Here is a 25083-nt window from a genome sequence, read left to right as displayed (position 1 = left end):
AAATGCAAACTGGCCAAAGTCTGAAAATAAGAAGTGGAAGTGACTTCCTATCATTAACAGGGAAAGAAACGTACGTGCAAAAACACACCCTCGAACCAACGAGGAGGAAGAGAATTGCAACAGACACAGGGATGGCTGAAAGCAGATCATTAATACATATTTTGGTCCTTGCACTCGCTGTTGCCAGCTTTTATTTAACCTTTGCATTGTTTAGGATGCTGAAAGTGAAATTATTATTTTCCAACATAGATCTGCAGCACGCAAAGGGTGTTTGCAGCATGCAGGGCTGCAAAACATTGCTCAATGCTCAGATTAGGTTTTCAGTAAGGGGGAAATTTTCTCTGTCACGTTTCATGGGAAATAGATATATTAAAGCAAAGATACTTCTCCTTACACTCTGATATTTAGATATTTCTTTGTTTGCAGAGGTTACTTATACCAGTAAGTAAATCTCCCTGTGAATTTCTCTTTGTCCTTCATCAATCAAAGCCGGTCAATTATAAGACTAGTGCAACTAGATCAAAACTCCAGGCTGTGTAGCCATATTACCACTCATATTATTACTAAAAGCGCATCTATATTCCAAACCGGGATACCATAACCCCTTTGTCATTTTCCAATAAAAAAGACCATACCAAATAGGCAGAGCACACCGTAATTAGCAGCTGGCAGAGAAAGCCGTAAATCTGTATGAGTTCTGAACGATTTGCTTACATTGTTGCTTTGTTGACAAATGATGCTGTACATGTTAATGTTCCTGAAATGTCCCCATTGCACCTGACGTGCCAATAAATGCCAGCCAGCTGTATGAATTATGGAAATAAGATTTTTGTTTATGAAGGTATCCCAGACATTTATTTTACTGCATGCCTCTTGACAGATTTAATGTCTGGAGATACATTGAGAAGATATTTGCTACCTGACATAATGGATAATGGAAACTTTAAAGGCTTTTTTTAATGATGAGACTAATATATTTTTTTAATTTTACCTTGTGGCTACACATCTACCCTCCATATAAAGCCTGCCTATTTCAAATGAAACGATACTAAATTCTTCCTGATGTACAATGAGTTGAGTGAAACCAGTGCTGCAGCGTGCGAGAAAACAGAGAAGTATCTGAGAGCTACCAGAGCAAGAGTACTACATGCAAGTTCACCTGTTTTCCCTCAGTTTATTTTATCTCCTGTGTGTGATTACTAGTATATCATTAAGTAAAGTGCAAAGGTACATGTTAAGGATTGGGCATTTCAAAGTAGTATGAAAGTTTTGCAAGAGATGTATTTATAGCAGGATCAATTACAAGCTCATTCCAGCACTCAGGCAGGACAGACAACATAGATGCACATAGATCTAACAGCAGTATCTATTTGCTGGATGCAGAGCCAAAAAATATGTTGGTTTATATGTGGAGCCCGGTGACAAAGCAGATATTCTTAGGTAAGAGCAAATAAAAAAAAGATAATTAAGTACAAGAGAAATGAACAACTCTTATCCTAACACAACTTGTATTGAGCATCCTGATTCCACCCTGATTCTGGCCGAGGGAACAGCGGCTGAGCGGCCCCTCTTTGCACCCCACACTTAGCCAAGCTGTACCATTGGTTTTGTGGGTCACACTCTGGATTCCTCGGGGCTGCGATGCTCAGCAGGTGCCCATTCACAGCCCTGTGCTGTGCTCCTGCCCTGCGAGCAGGAACCTGACTGCAGCTCCAGTGGAAAAATTCATCCTGGCAGAAGGGATGATGCTACGCAAGCTCCTCAATTCTTCCCCTATTAGCACATGTTAGTGTATTGTCAAGAGGAACAATAGCAACCCCACAAACTATTTATTCCATCAAGAACAATTTATTGTCTTTTGTAAGTTCGTTTCCAGCTTCTGAAGCTCAAGAGGGAAAAATCTGCTGCTTCTTTAAAACTTCAGATGTGAGGGACTATTTGTAGTCATCATATAAATGGGGGTGGTAACCAAATTAACCAAATTCATTTTGCAACCACAAATCATTCCCATTAAAATGCTCCTTTCTCACCCCACCTCAAAAGAAGAATAAGAAAAAAAAAAAAAAAAAAGGAGTCCAGATGGTTAAAATTATTTTAAAGCAAATATTTAGTGGTTACAGTTGAATTCTTCTGGCACACATTCTCCACTACAAAAATGACACCCCACATTCACTGTGTTAACCATTTTCCAATGTGCCAGCCAAATGAATGCCTCAGAGAACACACACACACACACACACAAACGCACACTATGGAAGCATTATCAGAAGAGCTCTAAGGCTCCTTTGCAGTTGGGGCAGGAAGGAGGGCTGTTTTACACCGTGCGACATGCTGCAGTTTCCAGATACGACATGCATCCCCATCACAGACAACAGTTTCCTAAAGCTTGCCCTTTCTAGAAGCAGAAATATTCGTGAGCAGATTTTCCTTACCACTAATATCACTGAGAGCTCTATTTGGGGAGTGGGGTGGAAGAGGGAAAAGGCTGGTGGCTAAAAATTCACAGTTTAGAAATGTTTCACTGCGACGCAAAAAGCGCATTCCCATTTCCTGGATCCCGATTTAGGCTGCACAAGGAGATGGATCTCCCTTCATCAGTGGGACAGCTCCTTCAGCTCCCCACTGGGTTTTTCTGGGGCTCGTTCACCCCTCAACCCGCACTGCTGGGAGTGCTCCAATATTCCCACCCTGGCATTGCCCCAGAGCCTGCAGCCAGCACCCCGTGTGCGTGCGCTGCACACAGCAGCCCAGGGTGCAGAGCAGAGCCCGGTGGGTAGAAGTGAGAGCACTGGCACCAGCACAGGGCTGGCCGGGAAGGGGTCCCCTGGGCAGCTCTGCACACTGGTTGCTCCAGTCTGGCATCCCAGGAGGCTTGCCAGATGGAGAAACCTACTCTGCAGCAGAACTGCAAGCTGTGCTTCTCAGGAAACTCGAGGCTGTAACCCTTTCCCTCTTCCTCCACATGCCCTGTTGCAACCAGATTTCTTCCGATGCCTATGTATAAACAACGGAGACAAAACCTTAATTCTCAGAGACACACAAACTTAACTTGGTTCTAATCCTTTTTCCAGCAAATTAACCCTAGATAACTTAACACTGTATATATAGCTTTGGGAATAGAAGTTAATTCATTCTAGGTCAGAGCTAAAGCTGTGCATGTGATTCGCATGAAATGGATGCGTGTATTGCGGCTGCTTGCATTTTCTAAGCAGAAGAGATATTTGTTGGGAAGTTGCAGTGCCTGGATGTCATGATGTCTGTCTGATCAGACTGATTTTTGTGCAGACATTAAGGTTGGTTCCCATGTTACCCTGTTTACCTGTAGTTATGACAGCCCTTTACCTATAGATATGACAACAACACTAGTGAAAACCCTGATGAAAACAGCAAATGGAAAGTCAGTAAAGGCATATTTCTGAAGAGGTTATGGTCTGAATTATATATGTTTCTTAAATGAAAGGAAATATATGTTTTTCTCCATATATATGCATGTGCATATGCACACCTGTTTTACATTGGTGTAACTTCTCTGATCTCAGCATTTCACATCACCATACCGAAAGGTAAATCTGACCCATACCATAGAGTCATATTCCTCCAAAGGAATAGCTCCTATTATTTTTGTTAAAAATGGCCGAATTTTGCCCAGTGAAAGATTAAAGCTAATGTATAGCAGAAAAGCAATGTAAAGAATCCCATGGTAAGTCTCCGTCCCCATGTCATATCGAGGCAGAGGGTGATACAAGAACTCAGGCTCCACTATCCATTTGCTCTTTCACGTGCATGGAATTCATTGAAAGTAATGGGGAGGAAATTACAGGAGTCTCATAGGTCTCTAACAAGAGATCACTGTGTAGAAAAATGTGACTTGTCAAGAGCTACTTTCTCTGTATTGTTTCATGAGCAAATATACCATAAAGAATAGCTGCATTCCTGCTTCCAGTATTAAATCAAACCAGATATTGGTAAAAAGTGCAGTTTTACTGGAGACACACCAAAAGGCAATAATATTCCTTTTGACTGGGACTAGCAGTTGTCATAAAACATATATTCCAACTCCGGTAAATTATTCCATAAATATTTGCATTTTCCTTCTGCAGTTCGCAATTGAAGTAGTCTGTTTACAACAAAGAAAACAAAACACACAAATTTCAAATAAACAAAAGGAGGAGGTCTAATTAAAAGTTAAATTTACTCACTTTGGGGGAGCGATTATTCTCAAGTATTTCTGTTCTTTTCTCGGAAGATATTAATTACCAAGGAAGAAGAATTCCTTAGTCAAGCACTCTGCAAACTTTCACACCTGTAGGTATGCCTACAGAATAAAGGGTTTGAGTAGCAATCTGCTCCAGCCCTTCTTCTAGTGAAACAAAAACAGAGCAAATCAAGTAACAGAAGAGGACTGCTGGTAGTCAACAGGCTATTAAATGGCAATGGGAAATGACAGGAGATCCAACCACAAGTCCCGTGGTTGGATCATTCCATGCTTTATGCTTGAAAACCCACAGCAAATACCTGTAGTACTCCTTGGAGCAATGCTTGGCTGTTCATCTTCCCATGGCCCTGGCAAAGGGAATAGCATGCAGTGCCCAGCCCTGCTCTGCCATTATCTTGCTGTAGAAAACATTACCTGCAACACTCCCCATTACTTATGTGCTGTGTGAAAGAGTGGCACAGTGATTAATTACTACTCTAAAGTGCTTATAAAGCATCAGTCCCAGGCAGGTTTACTAGGCTGGGGCCTCCCATGATTTATTGACTAAGGAAAAAAAAAAAGCAAAGGCCATTTGTGAAGAAACATTTTCTTTAGAGAGAAAAAAAAAGTAATTCCAATTACCCATCCTCTGCTCCCCGAAATTAAAATGTCTAACCCTGAACAACGAAGCTAACAAATTTCTTTGTCTGAAACTTATGCAGAAAAACCACCACCACCACCAACAAACAGTAGAGTTTTACTCAACTCTTTTTTAAAGGACAAATGTTAACGTAAGAAATAACCTAAATAAACTGGTAAGAAAGGTCTGAGACGTTTTCTGTTAATGTCAGATGCTGATTAGAAGAGATTAAAGTAATTGGAGCTCCTTTTGTTTTTTGACACAGTTATTGGAAAGGCAGAAGAAAAAGCAAAGCATGAACATGCAGATACACACAAGGCATACCCACAGGAAAGGTTCATTTGGTTTTTGGTTCATCTCTGTCACAGTTTTACTAGTTTTCTTTTTACCAGTAGTAAACTGGCACTTTGGGTTTTCTGTGCTTCACTTGCTGAAGCCTTTCAATAGCACATAGTGCAGGAATGTGAGAGGGAAAGGTTCCCTTATGACAAGAGATCCTTTGATATTATTACTTCAACCAAAACTTTGAAGTACAGTAGCTGATTTTGTGCGCAGCGTATGACAATTTTTCCCTAACTCTAATAAACTTGGATTTACCACTGATGTGACTCACAGAGAAAGAAAGCATGAAGAGAACGTGAGAGGAAAATAGCTAATGTGTTAGTCTATTTGATGAGACGAGATTATTTGGTACAATAATTAGTGCAGCATGTATGGGAAATCTACAAAAAATACTGGTGTCAAAGATGAAAAAAAATAATGTTAAATACTTCCAATAATTTTAGTACTTTTTCAATACATAATTATGCAGGTTTTCTAATAAAATTTATTTCTGTGTAGTAGGCTAGGCAGGAGAGGGGGAAAAAAAGGGTTATAATTCTGTTCCTGCAGATGGTAATGTGACAACTTGCACTGAATTCAAGGGGACCTTTCACCTGAGGAGCTCACACTCATTACCATATCTTCTGCATTAACCTGGCATAGCACCCTGCTAGCACTGCTTTGCAGCATCTTGCTGAATGGGAACATTGCAACTTCACAAAACAGAACAATTGAGGGTGGCTACCTTTCTCCTGGAAGAAAATGTACTGCGTGGTGGATAACCTTTTTAAAAAAAAGCAAATCACCTCGTAATGAACACATGCTTTTTCAGCTTTTCATATCTGGCATGTTAACACAGCCCACACCACAGCAGAGGCTGAAAATCTGAGTGCCTTGAGGATCTCCTTCGAAATTGCAAGTGGTGTTGTTAACTCTGTTAGGAGAAATGAAGGTGACTTGGGAATTTCCTCGCTGCACCACCACTGCTGGACAGCAGAGCCCCATCTCTGAAGCAGACTTAGGAGGTCTCTATAAACAGCTCAGAGAAAGGTCCCAAAAATATGCAGCTGAGATCCAATTCCACTGCCTATGAGAACACGGTCCTCCACAGGGGAAAGCAATTTTTTGGCCCAGAGATGTCCCAAACCAGTCATCATACACCCAACTCTGGAAGGTCTACCATGTGATTAAGGAAGTACTGATGCCACAAAGGTGAAGAAGTAAAGGATTTCCTTCAGAACCTGATGAAGAGTCTTGACCTAAGCTTGTGTGTTCTGCTCATGGAAAAGAAATTACCTCTTACCTCCTTATGGATTTGTTTACCTATATGTAAAATGAAGCCAGTACTTGCTCACGACAGGTACAGAAGAGCTTAATTAAACAAGAGATCCTTAACCCTAATCAGATTTCTCTCATTTGGTGAGTACAAAAGAGATCCTTCAGTCTGGGAACAAATTTGACACCAAGACAAACAAATCAACCTCCTTACACATTTTGCCACTGGGAATTATTTTCCTTGGGAATAGATATTTATGAAGCTGTAAAGAACATTTCTATCACTGCTGGTAATTCTCCTTCATACTAAATGCTATGTGCAGGATTTTTCACTCTACTTTATTTATTTATTTATTTTCAGGGAACCTACCTTTGGGAATTTGATCCTACTTTATCTAAACCCACAGAATATGGCAGACTGAAAAGTGCTTACTTAATTCTAGCAAAAGAGTAAGGACACGAATAACAGATGTGAGGTGTGTGAAAGTGAGCTGTAACATGTAAAGAGAAGGTCGTCCTCATCCCATCTCATCTCTCAACCCCAATCCCTTTCCTCTGCGGAAACACAAGCTTGGGACAAGAGGATCACCATCACCACGAGCTCAGGCTCTTGTTAGAAGAAGTAAGCTCTGTTTTTGCCAGATGCTGCACATCCTTGATGACTGACATCCAGTGCCTTCTATACATCAAGGAACTTAAATGTGCTTGGAGAAGGTCTACGTTTACTGGTGGCACCTAAGATCACACTTGCTTTAAATCCAAGAAGTTTATTTTTAAATGGGAGTTAGTAAAGACAGGCAAGAGAATTTCAAAGCAGTAAAATCTCAGTGATTTCACCAAAATATTATCTATTTGAGAAATAAATAGATGAAGAGCCAAATAATTCTGAAGTATCTAAATTTCACCTTCCTTCTCCCACTCACAGAAATCTGCTTCAAAGAAAAATGCCAAATTAATACAAGAAAGATTTCTCATGGTATCTCATGCCAGCATAAGAAGGTACAGAAAATATCCTGAGAAACTCTGGTCTTAAAAAATATTAAGTCCAGTTTGCAAGTTATTAAGGGTCCACAAAATTAAAAGAAATATGCAATGATTTGGTGTCTTACTTAAATAAAATTTGAACTCTGACCTTCTGAGAGTAAATCACTGCTATGAAAATGAAATGTTTTTCTTCCTCCTGAGCAGAGCGTACAAGTGGATGAAGCAGAGGCAGAGCAGTTTTAACACTGATCATGCTTCCTTCTCTTTACTAATGGGTGCTTTGTGTTTAGTTTCCTCCATTCCAGCACCCATCTGCTGGAAGATCACTGGCAGGTGCTTTAAGCCAAAATAATCTAGCCAAAGTTTATCCCAGGTTTCTCAACTGTGATGCCTGCGATGCCCTCCCATCCCCGCTCCTCCTTTCCAATCATCACTCTTTGGCTTGGGGATGGAAAATCCCAAGACCCAACCTTTCCCAGAGTGTTCCACGGAGCTTTAAGCTGGTGAGATCGGGCCAACAGGACCAAAATAAAGCTTAACACAGAAATGCTATAGCTATTTTACCCTTCCCAGACACAGCCATACTATTTTTTGCCTCTGTTCTCAGGATGTTGTTTAGATGGCTTCAGCATAGGGTTCAACAAGATGCTGCACAAAGCCTTCTAGAAGGTTCCCAGGCAGCCCTGCCCGCTCACTGCAGCTTGCCACACTGCACACCACCCAGCACTGCACCCACGCAAGAGTTTACAAGGCTGTGTTGAAAACTGGGTCACTCAGCCGATCTAGGTTTAAAATATCCTAGATATTCCTTAATGAAGTGTCAACAGCTATTCTCAAGCTGAAGAGCGACTGGAATACCTCCCATTAATCGTGCTTACATATGCAAAAAAATATGCCCTAGTCTAAAATGTATTTATAATATAAAATAGAGTTCAACATTTGACCTGAGCACATCCCACACTGACACAGAGACAAAGGAAATAAAAATGCGTTGCTGTAATTTCCTTGACAGCAAAACAAAACCCAAAACAAACAAGAAAACTCACACATATATGTCTAGGCCAATATATATGGTAATGCGAAACAATGAGTTAGATTTTTCATGGCCACGCTGAAATTCATATTGTTAGTTCTAAAACTGCAATACATAAATGTGATTATTTTCTTAAAATATCAAAATCTGAATAAATACATCCATCCTCAAAACTTAGTTGGTAAAAACTTCCAGTACTTCCCACGGAAGCCTGGAGTAAAGAGGCTTCACACCCACTGCTATGAGCACTCTTTGTAGGAAAAATAGCATAATGATGATTATTACTGTTTCTATTGGTGGCACTATAATAATTATATGATCGTTATTAATAGTGTTAGTATCACCATCTGGATTAGTGTAACCACTGCAATGACACGATGCCCTAATCAGATCCATGCCCCACTGCATCACTCATGATAAAATCACTGAGTGAGAGTGAGAAAAAGTTTACAATCTAAGCAATTAAGGCAGACAAAAGGTGCAGTGGGAAGGAGGAGCACGAAGAGATGTATGGACAGAAGAGCAGCACAGAGCCTCAGATACACAGAGTTAGCATCTACTTCAACACAGAATGGTTTGTCTACAAAAACGTGTAGTTTATAATACTGATGCACATCATATTACCCAGCATGCAAAGGATTAAAAGGACAAAAGGCCTGTTTTTTTTTTTTGTATTTTTGCATTCTTTTACTCTGAAGTGAAAGATATCTTAAAAACGGACAGACTACAAGCAGAGCTAGCACAGGATTGTATTTGCTGGCAACTACATTTGGTCAAAGCAATGTTCAAACCACAGTCCATCAAATCTATCATATATATATCAAGAGAATAACTGCAGGATCTGATCCTGATTCCAGCAAGCAATGGCAATGCACTTCCTAGTGAGATGTGGACAGCGAGGAACTTAGTGGCATTCCAGTCGAGGAAGACTGTGGGTGATAGCAGGCAGGCAGCGTGCATTCTGCAGCACAGAGCTTGCAGCTCCTGCAAGCAACCATTGTGTGCCCAGGGACACAAAGCCCCTCCTGTATTTGGCATATTTGATAGCTATGAAATAAAAAAGGAAGTGACCCTGTATCATTATTTTCCTAATACAGTCATTTTGTTCTGTGCTGTAATTTAAATACTTCAGATACTTGGCATTAAGCACTCTCACTTCACTTTGTAGATGCCTTACAAAGATTATTGCTATTATTATTTAGTAGCAGAGTTCTACTATTATATATATTTTTAAAGAAAGAATTAGAATATTTTTAGACATGTCCAGGTTAAAATAGATATTTCACACTCATTTAAAGATGTGACAGTGCCCAAAATATTTCAGCAGCTTAAACTTTTTTTTGTGTGTGTATATGTTGAATTGAAGCAGTGAATTTTTTGTGAGTTTTTGCCTCGGAATTATTTTGAGTCTCAGCTTGTCACTTGGCTATATGACGAGTAATCTGGAGTTCAGGTTCACACGTGACAATTAGTAATTTTAAACTCTAGACCAGAAGAATTCAAAAATTAAGCTTTACACCACATCTAAAAAGCTCTATTTTTTAACCGTTGGAAAATAACCTAGTCCAAAGTGCTGGGAGGTTTTTAGCAAATAAGTTATTGTTATGGGGTCCGGCTCAAATTCATCAAAACAAAAGCACGAGATGACATTTAGCTGTGAGAGCACATTGCTGCAAAGAAAAACCGTACGCTCCACGCAGCCCCTGCTACCGAGCGCTGCTTATCCGAGCTTTAAATTCTGCTCCCAAATTTGAATAGACTGCAGAGCTAGCGGTGTTGCTGAGGAGCAATATCAAAATATGTGCCTCCTGGGTCTGAAAACCACAAGTTATTTCAGCTTCTGCTCAGAATTGAGGGATTTTTTAAAAGCTGAGTGCAGTAACTACATAAATAAATACATTATCTACCTTCGTGACCTTTCTTTTTCCTGCGAGCAAACAGCGTCCATCACTCGTAACTTGACTTTCCATAAAAGTAACAGTTCATAAAAATCTGTGAAACTACTACCGGCAACAAACAAATTAAACAATGACAATGTAATAAAATAAAACTGCTGTTATACTCCTATAGTAAAAGGATTGCTTCTTCGCTGGGATTAATACATCTTGCAGAAAACAATTTTAAATAACGCGTAACATATGGATCCCGCTTTTATTATTCTTCTAAAAGAAGACAATTATATTTATGCGATAAACTGCTCAGTGTTAGCAGCATTATGTTTATATTACTGGCCACTTAAATAGTCCTTGGCGTAGTTTTACAAGGAACAGCAGCCTCCAGAACTTTGGAAATCTATCTTGCAAAGTAAGCCCTGTCTGTTACTGGAATGCAATCGTCTTCAGTAGTTTTCCTCGCTGGAATCAATGCATTGCAGGTAGTCTCACAGCTAAAATGCATGATTGATAGGCTTCCTGATGCTTTAGCTACTATTCGTGTGACATTTTAGTACTTTCTGTCTGGAAATTGAGAAAAACAAGCAGGTTTCATTTTAAGTTTTAGGACACGGGTGATTGCGATATCGTTTTATAGCGTGACCTCTTCAAGGTGGGCTTGCTAATCTGCTCGCTGCTATGAGCAGCCAGCTCTTGCTGTCTCTTATTTTGCTGTGAGATTACATTTAAGAAAAGAGAGACTTTCGGGCAGTTTTCTAGGAGCTGCTTTTGTCCCCGTTATACCCCAGATAACTTACAAATACATTACGCAGAATGCACAGAGGTATTTATCTCTATATCTTCCAGCACTTCCGAGTCTGAACTGCACACGTTTCAAAAGGGAACAGCGATGTGTTACCAAATAAATATTTTTCTGTTGCTGCTGCATACTTAGATTTTACTGTGAGCACCGCCGGCAGCAGCCGCTCCGCAGCGCTGCGTTCTGCTCTCCACATGTCATCAGATAACATGATCATTTGGAAAAATTATGCAGGATGAGTGGGTGAATTTATTTATTAAAAAAAAAAAAATGAAAGGAGGGGAAAAAGAAATGCTACCCATTCGGAGAATGTTACTATCCTATTTTTTCCACTTCTGAAGTTTAAGTTTGGTGTTTTCAATTCTCCACTCCTCAGTCGCTTTAAAAGTTGAGGTTGTTAACAAGTGAAGGGTGTGCCAACGTAAAGAGTGGAACCTAATGGAAGTGAAATCTGCACATTCAGTTAATTCGGGATTTATTAGCCCAGTAACTCGACTTGCAACTGTTCTAAAACTGTTGACTGAAGACTTGAGAACAGTACAGAGGACGGCTGCCCCCACCCCCATTCTTAAAAGAAAACCTGTGCCTGCTGCTTCCAATTTAGTGCAATCATGCCTCTTACTGGCCAATACAAGATGCAGCATTAGCTGTCACATGCAAATGAGTATTCATGGGGACTTTGAAATGTGCAATAAAGAATAAAGACATGCATTCTGTGAATAATTGTTTTCTTTTATAAAACTGGATCCAAAAGGGAGTGCCATTTCACCCTGAGTCTGTAGCTTTTCTATGGTTACAATCTGCTGTTGAAGCCAGATATTAGAAATGAAGTGTGGATAAATGGATAGAAATGAAGTGTGGATAAATGGAGGACTTCAGTTTCCCGTGCTGTCAATCTTTCACAGTACTACATTTGCTTAACAAGAAATAATCCAACACATGTTTGTGTTCCTTGCTATCTTGCTTTCTTCTCCAACTGAGACTTTCAAATGCACAGGGATGTAAAATAAAGTTGTCCATCTTACACTAGCTTTCTTATACTAAGCCCAACCTGAATTCTTTATTTTCAGCCACAGAGATACAGAAAATTACAAGATACGCTGCAAAGCTGAAGTCTTTCAAACAGTTCTGATATCACTGATCAGGGTGAGAGGGAAATATTAGTTTGCATTTAGAGCCTGTTTAGACACAGGGTGAGAGAAAAAACAGCACAGCAAGCTACATGCAGATGTGTGCATGCATTTGTGGGTTGTGACCACGTAATCTATGTTAGACACACATACACACACACCACTATTCACTGAGTATGCAACCAGAAAGGCTGCTAGTAAGCAGCCTCAACTTTCTTTCATTAAATACTAAAATCAAAACATGACGTGGCCCTGTCTTCCATTGGCAGAACTGCACCTGCAGAGCCCAGTAGCAGGAAGTGAATAAGCCAATGCCTTAACCTGGGGTAGGTGGGCTGCAGGAAATATCTCAGTAAGTTCAGACTTGCCCAGGATGGGGATAGAAGCATTTAGCCAGTAGGAAGAACAAGTGCTAAGGATGACTGCTGCTTGTGGGATCAGGTCGGGGTGGTGTGGGCATGCCTGGGGGGCTCAGCACTGGGAGGTGCCCTCTGCTCAGAACAACTCCATGCTTGGGGTGATGCTTAATCTTCATCTCACACTGAGGCAGAGCTGCTCAGCAGGAAGGATGGGGCCCTGCAGGAGTACCAGGAAGGCAAGCAGGGGGCTGGGAGACATTACAATTTTCCACCGCTCTAAAATAACACCTTGTTGCCCCACTTCCAGAGTTCTTTTAGCTCAGCAAAGGCAGTCCCTTGAAATACAGGCACACGTGCCAACCGAAGAAAGGAATCACCTCTCACCATCACAGCACAATTGCTGCAAACAGGTACAAACAGGGGGGTGCATCCAAAGGTATTTACCTCTCGCCAGGACTGATGCCCACCTGCAAAGGCTAAACACATGGACCATAGCCATCTTTGGGCTGCCTGTCACCTGTGGTGGCAGAAGGACCTTTTGTCCTTTTGGTCTGTATTGTGTCTCCTAAAGGAGCTGCAGAGAGGGTGACCTAGGGATGGAAGAAGGGATTTGGAACAAGGGGATTTGGTTTGCATTCCTGAATCATTACAAACTTCCCTACGTGTGTTACTCAGCCATACTGTTCCTCATTTTCCTACTTAACCAAAAATAACTAGTAATATTTTGGTATCTCAGAGATGTTAGCTCTCCAACATACATATCTCCTCCCATGTTTTAAAAGCGTTTACAAAACACAGTGCAAACACAGAGCTCCGTGAGGCTTAGTCATGCAAAATGCAATCTACAGGAACCACTGAAAAGAAATCCAGGACTTCATTCACATGTAAAACCTCTTGCTCATCAAGGACTCGGTCCTTTTCCTCTGCAGCCCCACAGCAGAGAAATTTGCATCTCATTCGTGGCACTTTGTGCCTCCTCCACTGCACAGGTGGCCCCACACCTGCAGAAGCATTGCATGGCAGAGCCACATGGGAAGGTCTAATTTGGCTTTGAATCCTTCTGAGCCCCAGATCTGTGTTTCAGAGGGCGACTGCAGCCTTATCTGCAATAAGGAACTGGCAAATGGAGCTTGGTGAAATGGCACAGCACACCACATTAGGAGACTGACTATAAATCAACAGATTTTGGCTCTGCTCCTGGCTCCATCACCAATTTGCCATGGAAACTTGGGCAAATCTTTTCCTCTCCCTATCCTTCATTTTCTGTCCCCATAATGTAAAGATAATGATGCTGCTTTGCAAGCTCTTTTGAGATCTTGAGATGTTAAGTGCTAAGTGCATTTTATTAACGTTAATAGCACCCAACCGAGAGGATGCTGCATAGCACTAGCCCGGCTGTCCCCAGAAAACAGATTGGTGTGGGGAAAGTGTGCATTTGTTAAGCAGCTTAGGCATTGCTCATTCCCATAATACTTCCACAGTGCACAGGAACAAGATTTGACCTACTAAAACAAAAAGCAAAAGCGCCATAAGGAGAAAATTTCTAACGTGACCTGTCTGTCATCTTATTTCGAGCCCAGGAAAACTTTGGGATTTGCTAGGGATTATCAGCAATTCTGTGTGTGGTTATTATGCTCAGCCACAACCACACCACTCACAACTTGTGGTGGAGACCACTTCCATTAGCAGGCATTAATCACCATTTGATACACTCCACTCTGGCTATCACTGAGAAGATATTTAGTAGATGGACTTAGGAAGTATGATAGGAAATAACTATGTTACTCAGTTTTAAAACAAGTTAATTGTATTGAATTATATTCCAGCTCTTATATTTACAGGATCACATTGTACTACTATATATTTATTTTTTAAATGCCATCTAGCATCGTTTGTTATTTTATGCTTCAATTTCCAATAATTCTGCTCAAAGATGTATCCCAACATACACAGTTGAAAGAGTTACAAAAAAAATTATTATTAATGCATGTTTTTTCCTCTGCTGGAGATAGAAGAACTTTGTTGTGCATGTTATAAAATGTTAAATATTAGAATTATTTAAAGTTAATAGGATGCCAAAGAAAATGACTAATAATACATTATACAATTAGATGCCTTTCATATTAGTGAATCCATTAACAAAATAAAATACATTCAAACAGAAGAGTTCTGATTTGCAATTTTTAGCAAGGATTGCCCATGTGTAAAGCTAAATTATTTATTCTCTTTAAAAAAAAGCTACTGGATACATCAGTCTGCAATTATTTGCATTATGTTTGAATGCTTTATCATGTGGCTCTGATTCAAAAATATGTATCTCTAAGTTGCTTTAGCATCTTCATTTGTACAAAGCGTTAAACACGGGGAAAAACAGCAACAACAAATGTAACAGTTCCTTCCTCCAGATTCAGCAGCCACCACAAGCCCTTGGTGTTGCTCTGTTAGCTCTTTCAGTTGTCTCTTTGTTATCACTCTTTAACCCAGATGTCCTCACATAGAGTTTCACAACTCTGCTGCACCCTCCCAACTGTGCCCTTTGTTCTAGATATGGTCAATCCTCTCCTTTTCCACCCATATGGGTCTGAAGCTAGCTATTATGAAGCTTCACCTTAAGTTATCCAAATGCCATTGTGCACTATTTTTCTGAGCAATGGCTACAAGTTGGAAACTCGTTATCTCATCTGCTTAGCTGATATCAGCATTATCATCCTTGAATGAAGGTTAGCAAACACCGAGCTTTTATTACAGTAAAAACCAGCTTCTAGCATCAAAGTGAAAAGATTTTTCAGCCATTTTTCTCTTCTCTTTACATCATTCCTGTCTCTTAGGAAGGCATCTGACAAACTTGCACCGAGAAGAAACAATCTCCTCTTCGCTGCTGCTATCTACTTACTTAAGTCCTTGTCAATCTTCTGTATCATAAGCACGTAATGTTGGTTGATAGAAATGTGTTTTAAATAGAAAACAAACAGATATTTTATCTGATTACAGAAGGAAAAGAGAATTTTAAAGAAAGTAGTAAGAGCCAGGCAGTAACATTTGTTTTTCAAGATATTTTACCGGCCTTCTAACAGCCCACCTAGTCCAGATTTTAAAAACATGTTCAAAGTTCAGTTACACCATTTTAAAAATCCTTTCAGGTCGGAGATGCCCTTTACTAAGATTTTTTGCCCAGTATCTATGAGGTAAGGAATGCTTTTAGCCAGGTGAAGTTTGTAAGGATTTTAGCATAATTTCACTCCTGGCTACGATCATCCCAAAATATCTCCCATCCTTATACACCAAAACATCAGCCCAGACTACAGCTCAGGGTTGAGCCAGATCTCGTGTCATATCAGGTAGTAATAGAGAGAAGAAGAAGGAAGTACAAAGGATCATAAAGAGATTTGGCTGCATCTTGGCCACTGCTTGTAAAGGAGGAAGGCAAAAACATTATAGAACATTTGCCACTACATATATTTACCATTAAAAAAAATTACTACAGTTGTGTTACATTAAAAATTGCAGAAATTATACAAAGTAAGAACAATACACACAGATCCATCGGTGGATTTCAAAAGGTATCATTCCCAACTCATCACTTGTCCGCACCAAGAGGTCCCAAAGAGATTTGGGGAAAAATAAAAGCAAAAAAAAAAAAATCCAACCAATCAACCAACCAAAAAACATAGACTGAAAAACCAACACTTTGATCTCAAGAAATCTTAGTTACTTTTACCTAGAACAGACACACTGCAGATTGAACAGTTTTAACATTCAGATGAGAGCTGAAAACTCAAGTGAGAGCAACGCAACATCCTCATTTTCAAGTCTCTGGAACCATGAATAACTCTGAAATTAAAATACAGTGTGACTAAGTATTTAAATTGTTATTTTTAATAAGCTCTACAATAATATGCCTACAGTGAAAAATAAGTCAGGGGGAAGGGATGAAGAAGTAAGGAATATTATAGTTTTTCTAATATTTATAATACGTGTATCTACAGAACAGATGAGTTCACTTTTTCTACATCAAGTCTTTTAAAAGCACATTGAAAAACACTTCTTTTGCCCACTAGATGTACATAATAATATACACTGTATTTTTAAATAAAATAAATCCTGTCATCTATTAAGGAAAAAGCCAGTGATATGGTCAAGAAGACTTGACTCCTTTGCCTAAATGTAGCAATCTAATAATATTTTTAATGCTCCAAGACATCCCAACTGGCTTCTTGCTCCCCAACCCAAAAGGCAACACTGTGCCAGCCTTGTGAGAGTCAGTTTCCTCTCAAATAGCCCTAAACAGCAATGATTAGACAACTGAAGTCCAAGACATTGAAAGAACGTATTAAGGGAAGATGCTTTCCAGGACTATAATAATTTACTCTTCCAAAAATTCCAGAAGTCATACAATCACACTTTAAAGAAAAAAATACACAAGACAATAACATTTTAAGTCCACATAAAATAAAGAGATGTGATTTGAGAATTTAAGAAAACTAATTTATTACAGTAAGAATATATTTCTAAGAAAGATATTACCAATAAGACAGAATGAGACAGTCAATAAAAGAAGCCTACCTACAAGTGAAAGTCAATAAAAAAAATGCATAGGTTTCTTTTTAAAAGAAATAGATTCCAAGGACTTATGAAGAGATACTTCTGTTTTCCTCCTTTGCATTTTTTTTTTCCTCCTTCCTTGATTTCTTTTCCCCAAAAGTTTTTCAGATTAATCCTCAATGTTGTTACCCTCACTCTTAGCTCTTACTCTCACTGAGAGAACTAGTCAAGTTCACAAGTGAAACATACTACCAAAATGAGCCCTTGTTTTCTCCCTCACCCAAATCACTCACTACTTGCAGTAGTCGTACATAACACAGCATTTATGGTTTTCCACATTCTTAGCACACAGAGGACCACAAATAGAAAGTAAAATTCCATTGTGTAGTAGCTTCTCAACCCATGCCACTCTGTGTGTCCTTACATAACATACCCCACGTTCAATATCATACTCTTTGTTACAAATCCTATTGCAAGCTCATATTTGTTGGCCACTATTACATACAAACTACAGAGTTACAGACAGTGATCACAGGCAAGAATTATATCCCAAATATTATGCTGTCTCATTATTTGTAAGACACTGCTCATGACCAACTCTAATCAGGAATTATACAGTTGAACTTCCAAGGACTTCCATCTCTTTGCAGCACAAAGATCATCCTTCCCTTTTAAAATAATTTTGATGCCCTCTTCAGGTAATGTATATACCTGGCAACCCCAGAGATGTTTTACATCATTCTAAAAAATGTGCTGTTAGCAGATTCTCCTGTTATAAATTCCAACAAATGGTTTATTAAATTGTTTTCCCTGTTACCTCTGAGCCCCATGTGATGGCACTTCCCATGTTCTACTTCATACAGCAGTATTATCAGAACAACAAACCCAGACAAAAGTCACTCATGGCATCTACAGACATCCTCCCCAGAAAAAGCAATCCCTTGTTGGAGTGTACAACGCTACAGTCTTCAGTGCCTAAACAATGCTTCCTTGGGGGGTTAGCACAAGAAGTTCTTCAAACTGATTGAATTGAAACTCAGCATAAAGCAATTGCAATGCAAATAGTACTGTGATTAGAAGAGAAGTAAAAGGCGCTTCTGAAATGCTTGATGGTACAATGCATGCCATAAAATCCATGGCATGTCTGTGGCTGACCACACTAACCTAGTTCACTGTCCCTTCTCCCCCCATCCTACCAAGTTATTCATTACACTGTTGAAAAGAAAGCACACAGCAAGACCATTGGGTAGGGGAAACTGCTGCATCTGGGGCTACAGACTGCAAAACTTAAGGCCTGCCAATCCAATTTTGTTTATTTTACATATTGAAAATAAAATAATAAAAAATATATGTTGGAAGATTGAAATTCTAGCTCTATCATGTTTTGTATGTGTCATAATCTGATGTATATTATTAACAAAACAATTCTGACTTTGCTCTCAAAATTTGTTTTTCCATTGGGTTAAGTTACCTGGCTCACATTTACAAACAAGTGTTTGGGTACTATAAGTTTTTGTTGTTTTTTTAATTTTTATTTCAAACCTCTATGAAAAAAGGAAGTTAAGTTGTGGAAGCCACACCTTTTGAAAGCAAGAAGAAAATTCTCCATCTTAAAATAGACATTCAATCACAGAGGGAAAAATACAAGTGCCCACATCAGTAACACGCACATAGTAGTTGATAAATCAATTCATATAGGCTCAATTATAGTATTTTGTTGTCAGAGTTTTAAAGCTTGAGGGAAAAATAAATAAAAAATGGCAAACTACAACTCGAAATATGCAGGTCTTAATCTAGAAACAAGTTGTTTTACAATTATTTCTGAAAACTGCTTTAGTTCATTTTATGTTCTGTGATTGCCTAGAAATTGTTGAAAAGAAAGAAAAAACTATTTTGGCTCAAGACTTTCAAGACATTTTGGTTCTTGGTGAGCAAGTAACCCAGTTTGAGCCCAACACTTCCACTATGAACTCTGGAGTACCGTGCTGACTTTCACACAGAGCCTGACTGCACAAAGAATGCTCACAAAAGCAAGGAAGGTTTCAGTGCCTGGGTCACATGAAATCTCACACACTAAGAAAAGCAGAACATCACTGAGGCTGAGGCTAGGGTCTTACCAAGACACATCTATGCATTTCCTCGTCTACACAACATATGCCTGAAAAATGAAATCAGTAACCTCCACTAAACTTCTAAACATACATGAGATAGTGGGATACAGTAGGAAACATCATTGATGCACATACGCAAGAAATTAAGGACCCACAAAAGGAAAATGATTCCAAGAGAGAACCAATCCCTCATTATTTTTTTCCTGCAGTTTTAAAAATGAAGGACCTAACAACGCCATTTGGACTTAATGTCCGACTGGATCAGTGCTGCTAGCTGCCTTTGAAATGGATGTGCTGGTCAGTGTGAACAGTTGGGTATTTCTCAATGGGGAGTTTATTTATTTAAAGTATGTTTATATTAAAAATAAATCAATATAAAAAGGCTGCAATAGGAAGCAGCTTCTCTTCCCCTAGCCACTCGTACTTTCTTTTTATTTATTTATAAATTTTTCTTCCTCCCCTTCTCACTTTTAAACGCTTGCTTCAAACTTCCCCAACCCATTCGTGCTGACCCAGCAGGGCTGCTTCAAAGGCAGTTTCAATCCAGTGCTCAATAGCCCAGGCCCAGACATTTGGTCCCAGCAAGCTCCTATCATCATTAATAGTTTTGAAAATAACAATAACGAACAAATCCAAATACTCAATTCCTCTTTTCTCATAGTTCATTGATGAAGAGCATGACAATAAGGTTGAAGAATCCTTCTGGTTAAAGGTATCATCCTTTGCTGCTCATATGGTCTAGGTTCTTACTTATTAATTAGATTAATCCAAACCATTTTAGAACAATAAATATATGTACAGATGGAATACAAACATATTGAAGATTACTGTTTTTGACGGCTGTTGTTTATTAAATCAAAAATAATGTTGCAATGAGGATTTTGTTGATGTTTCAAATGGAAAGGAAGAGTAAATAGGAATTAGATATTGCTTCAGAAAAAAAATAATAAAACAACAACCCTCCAAAATAGAGCACAAGTAATAAAAAGGCACTGAATTTTTTCTTAGAATGCCACCTATGAGCTACCTTTAGAGAGAGGATATGGCACCTATTAACTCAAAACACTAGGTATGTTCAAATCCATAAAATTTCCAATTACTGCTTCAGAATTTATTGTGCACATATGGAAAATAATACTTGTAAAAGAGAAAGGGGTTTGTGCCTGGTGCTGTCAATACTGTGAAGGATGGGGTGATTATAAAGCAAATTAACAATACTTTTAAATGTGCATTCACTTATCTTTCCAATTAAATCCTTGTTAAACAACTGCACAGACAGTAATGGTGCTTCTGCAAAGCACTGATCAAGACAGTTTTATTGTAATTTTTACTCTGTAACAATTAATCAAGTAGGCATTTTCTTTATTATTAAATTATTTAGTTAATAAATATTCACAATCAATTCACATATTTGTGGTTTACATTTTACTTTTCATTTTTCTCCGGCTGAATTATAGTCTATGGGGTATTTTTACAGGAAAAAAAAATTAAAAAAAAAAAAAGGAATTTTTTGTTTTGTTTTGTCAAAACATTATTCGTTAACCCAAGGCAATGTTGGGAAGGAGTATGGACACCTTTTCTCTCCGCAGTGTACTCACAGATTCAGATACCTTCAGCTGTCCTTCCACATATTCCCTACAAGATATGACTTTCTTCTGTACAAGTTTGTATTTCTCCCTCTTTGGTATATAAGTACAGTAGGCGAGCAGCAAGTACACAGTAACTGACCTTTGGATAGTACGTGGTGTTTCACAGTTAACACATAAGGTATTGCAAATGAAATAACAGGATTCAAAGGTCATCTGTACTGCAAATACCAAGCATTTTGCAAACAAAGCACCGGATATAAAGACAATTAGGAACTCTCTTGTATTATGTATGAACCAACACTTGCTGAATGAACCAATAAGTATTGAAATGTGTATTTCTATGGTTAGTTTCCCTGAACATACACGCATTAGGATAGAATCTCAGTGTTTCAGCAACACCTTATGAGCCCTTTATAGCTTCATTTTTTTTCAGTTAATTTAGTACTCATGAAAATTGCTTGTTTGACAGTCCTAGAAATTGAGTGCAGTCCCAGCCACCCACCAGACTAGAGCAAGAGCAGACAGAGCCAAGCTTCTATTTCCACCCTCACCAAGGGAATCTGGGCTTCAAACACACAGGGCAACAGAGAACATGCTACAACAGAGATGAGGGACAGCAAACCACAGGATTTAGCACAAGGAAGGCCTTACCCCATCGTATCACTACATGCAGTAATATGACAGCATAGAACAAAGCTAGAAACACACACCAGTTTCCCACACTTCCATACCGACCCCCTTAAGGATTAGGTACCTTGTTTTTTTTGTCCTGCTTCTCTTGAGCACTTTCTGTATCACTGTTAGCCTTCTAGAGCAGCTCACAAGCTTGCTTTTTAAAATGCATCTCCCAGCTGGCCCCATTTTCATATTGTGCTGCTGTCCTGATTACAGACTTACTCCCCAAGCCCTGATGAGCCTTAACAGCCCTGAGTAGCCCCACCTGGGCTCAGAGCCCATCTCAGCCCCATCCTTTAGGTCAAAGCAATTGATAAGGTTAGTGGCATCCTTCTGCCTTGGAAACATCATCGTATTCTGCATGGATTAGCAGACCTATGGGCAGTAACTTATCCCTTCTTCTACAGGTGTGAAACAGATAAACAACCTTATAAACATTTGTAATGGCCTTAACTTACTGCATTTCACTAAAAATCATCAAAAGTCTTCCATATTTTACATCAAATCCCCAACAAATTGCTGTAACAATATGAAAAACGTAAGAATGTTTCTCTCTGACAATTAAACAGGCCTTTGCCATAGGTTTTCAGCTGGGAATATTACATTACAGCTAATCTAGTTTCTAAAAGCACAGTTCTTTCAGCACTTAGAGACAAAAAAAAAAAAGTATGATTGTCTCGATGTCATCAGTGGTCCAAACAGCTTGTACTGCCTTGATTCACTGATTTGAAAAACGATGACTTAGAGTTTCAAAAGTGCTGAGGGATGTTATAGCCTGGTCCTCTTATGATCAACTGATCTTTTCAGCTCTTAATGGGAAAATAAATCACAGACAAAAGATAATCCTGTTGCACAGAAGCAAAAAAGGTGTGATGTCAAGAGACTTTTATAGACAAAGAAAAGTCCGTAAAAGGGAGAAAGTAAATAAGGTAGTTTGTTCTGCTGATGGTCTTGTTGGCAAGGTCAAAGCCCTTTTCAGGAGCTGCATACCTCAAGAAATGAGAATGAAACAAACTGTATTCAGAGAATTTTAACAGTGAGCAGTAAAGATGTGAGGCAGAATTTTCCTTACAAACCTTTTCCAGCTCCTGCAAAATGTAGGATTTTAAGGCTCCTTTCAGATTTTTACTGTTCTTGTTTTTATTTTAATGATAAAGCTGTCATTTGCTGGTTTGTTTTCCTTTCATATTCACCACGTTTCTCTTAGTTCAGTTTTGATACTGCAGATGACATTAACTATATAGCAAAGCTTTATTTGGCTCCTTTTTCTATATTCTAATTAATGACTATTCTAATAAAAAGGACTTTGATATGGCAGCCAGCCTAGAGTCACTTCTATGATCTTTAATTTTCAATATGATACATATTATTTATATCCTATAAATGTAGGTGTGACACAACAGCAGAACGAGCAGGAAGAAGACAGCCCATTAAGTATTTGGCCTGCATAAGAACTGATTGCATAGTCAATCTCCGCAATGTAAATAGGCTTTTTTAGAACATTTGTTTGCATTTATAATTAAATTAGACTTGCACTAAAATGAAGATTCTCTGTTGGAATGTTAAACAGAAAATCTTACAAAAAATACTGCTTCCCTTGTTACTTTTGTGAGTTCATGAAAAACTATCTGAAATTAGTGCTGTTCTCTGCATCAGATGAACACTGGAGTGGGACTTTGGGATGTGCCACTATTGCCCACATCAAGTAAGCCCCGCTCACCTCATCTTCTCATGGTGTTTTTTCCAGGTACAGGTTGCTCCTGAGCTGGATGTAGCTAATCCCTTGGAATAAAGCTGATTAGATCCCCTCCTCTCTCTGCTCCACATCCCTTTGTTGCCTAACCAACTCTTTGTACCTGCAAGTTGCCACTGCTGCCTGATAGGCCTCCCAGGTAATCTATGGATCTAGCTGTTCTGAAATCCATTTAGGGATTAGGAGGGACTATGAAGTGGGTATATATCTTCTAGTCAGCAGCCTGGAAGTCAGAGTAATATTAGCAGGATGCTAGCTCACGCACATCTATGTCTATAGAGCCAAACCGTGACTTAATGGGCTGTTCCCCGCCTGCAGCTTCCTACCTAGCAGAGAGAAAGGATGCTATTCAAACAAATGAAACCATGGCCTGTGATTTTAAAGCCGTTCCTTGTGCCTGAATTGCTTCTTGAACGTTCTGACTAACAGCTTCTGGATTATTCTTTGGGGGGGCTGCAGTTCTCGACCCTCTTTTTTCCCCTCATATGGTGTCCCTAAGGAATGCAAATGCGGCATTCAAATTTACAGCAGGGCACCTTCGGTGTGTCTGCCTTGTCTACCTGAGGAAAAGCTAACTGCAGACCTGGCCAGATATTTGTATAGTTGAGGTTTTAAAGGGCGTGTAAGAGAGCTCGGATGGATAATTTCGTTTCCCACTGAAAATCTATTTCATGATGGCATAAAATGCATGACTGCCTTAGTTGTATCAACAAAGACTAACAAAAGAAACAATAATTACCACAACAGATAACATGATAAAATAGTGCTCCAGGAGCACTATTTCTCTTTGAATTTTCTTTGGTCATTCAGTAGGTAGATTTATTGCAGTTGCCCAAAGTAGCCTGTGTCAGAGTGGTTTAATGTACCATTAACTTCACCTTTATATATTCATTTCTCACAGTGGTATAAACCAGAAGAAAAAGGTGCCTGGTACTTCTGCACTGCAAAAAACAGCTTAGGCTTCTGTCTAGCTTTACAGCATCAACCCATCTGTTTTAAGGGAAAATTTGAGAGGTAATGTTAACCTCAAGTACGTTAACCTTCGGATGCCATGAGACATGACAGACAGGACCATTACTTTTATGGCAAGTTTTTTTCCTGAGCAAAGTTCCTGCAGAGTGAAGAAGGATAGAAAATCCTGGGTTTGCTTCTCTGTCTCCAAACAAAACACAGTGCACAGCTACTTGGAAGCCAAGGCAGACTGCATTATCGACACACAAATACCCAACAACTATAAATCTAAGGGAACTCAAGTAATGTGTCAAAACCATGAGGCTGATGATTTATTCAGTCTCACTGAATTTACTGGCATATATACGGATTCCTCATAAAGCAGAGCTCACCCGCCAGTTTCAGACAAAGACAAGACTGCTCTGGAGCACCTTCATTACAGATGTAACAAAGTGGGAATACTAACATGTGGCACCACAAACAATTTGGGGGTCAAAAGTCTTAGTTTATGCCTAGTACAAATTTAATTGAGGAACTAGTTCTCCAGCAGTTACCATCACCCCTCCGAGAAAACCCTAAAGCACCATCATATCCATAGCACAGTATTTAGTAGTTCTGGTAGAAGTCTTCCAGCAACAATAAAAGAGTGAAGAAAAGGTAGGAGGAAAAGTTGCAGCAGCTTTGCATGTGTACTTGATTAATTCAAAAAGTGCATAAAGTCTTGAATGCAATTTAAGATTTGATTCTTTTCCTAATTTCTGAAAAGCTTCATTTGTTTTTCTCATTAAGTAGGATCAGGAGGTTTGCTGTCATCAATGATATTTGCTAAGCTAT

At 39.2% G+C, this 25083-nt stretch overlaps 1 protein-coding gene across 1 annotated transcript in view; it reads right to left on the bottom strand.

Annotated features, from left to right (window-relative positions):
- Nucleotides 1–25083, bottom strand: part of ARHGAP15 (Rho GTPase activating protein 15) — a 314922-nt gene that overhangs the window by 75742 nt on the left and 214097 nt on the right. The window lies entirely within an intron of this gene.

The sequence above is a fragment of the Cyrtonyx montezumae genome, unplaced genomic scaffold (assembly GCF_038088225.1).
Source record: "Cyrtonyx montezumae isolate F1298 unplaced genomic scaffold, pur_monq_1.0 scaffold_7, whole genome shotgun sequence".
NCBI classification, from domain to species: domain Eukaryota; kingdom Metazoa; phylum Chordata; class Aves; order Galliformes; family Odontophoridae; genus Cyrtonyx; species Cyrtonyx montezumae.
This window is presented reverse-complemented; position numbering and strand designations above follow the sequence as displayed.